General features: G+C 31.6%; 1 non-coding gene across 1 annotated transcript; it reads left to right on the top strand.

Moving 5' to 3' along the window:
• Window positions 1-333: 333 nt before the first annotated feature.
• On the top strand, window positions 334-406 carry TRNAA-AGC (transfer RNA alanine (anticodon AGC)). The gene has a single exon. It is a non-coding gene; the product is annotated as a tRNA-Ala (tRNA).
• The last annotated feature ends 523 nt before the right edge of the window (window positions 407-929 follow it).

Genomic DNA, 929 nt, shown 5'->3' on the forward strand with positions numbered 1-929 from the left:
TGTCATATTCAACTCACGAAATGGAATTTACCGGAATTTTTATATATGAAAGCTATGAAGATATAATCTTGAAAATGAATTTGATCGCCTTTAAGTGAAATTCTTGAGGTAAAACTAAAGATTTTAGAAATATATAACACTTCAAGTGAAACTCATATGCATTTTACTGGTACTACCAAGCAGAAAAGATGAGGATCATAATTCCTAATTGGGTTGAGTGACGTGGCATCCTCATCTGGATGCTATAATGGCTATGAAGAGTCAAAAGTTTTTTCTTTATTTAAGTACTGGAAATATGTTGTCATTGTCATATTGGTTAGCGTAAGCCGTAAAGGGGATGTAGCTCAGATGGTAGAGCGCTCGCTTAGCATGCGAGAGGTACGGGGATCGATACCCCGCATCTCCAACCTGTTTGTTTATTAATTTAAATCCCACAAATCCTTTTGTGTTTGTAATTTACACATGGCCCTCTAATTTTTGAAATAATATCGTACTCTTTAGGTTTTAGTCTATATATTGGAAAAATTACTTAAAGGACCATAACAGAAGGTTTCCTTTCTAATTATGTCCCTTAGTTTAGGATTTCTGCAATAGTTCATTTAGTAAATTTTTACTTTTAATCGTCCCCAAAAAATCTCAATATCCACATTTATCATGATTGAAATGTCGAATGTGTCCTAATCATTTGAACTCATGATTTTCATATAAAAAATTGAATTTTCGGCATCCCAATCTAGTTTCAGTGACTCCATTCTAGCGTAAAATATTTGAGAATGAAGAAAAAGTCATTTTCAAGTATTTTGAAAGTGTATGTAAGAAATTAGAATTGTTAAAAAAATTTACTTCATTTTTAGATGTAAAACGATCAAGGATGGTTCTTTTGACTTGAAATTATCTGGACAAATCATTAAATCAAGCTTTTAGTTGAT

The sequence above is a fragment of the Akebia trifoliata genome, chromosome 14 (assembly GCF_017979445.1).
Source record: "Akebia trifoliata isolate Shusen 1 chromosome 14, ASM1797944v1, whole genome shotgun sequence".
NCBI classification, from domain to species: domain Eukaryota; kingdom Viridiplantae; phylum Streptophyta; class Magnoliopsida; order Ranunculales; family Lardizabalaceae; genus Akebia; species Akebia trifoliata.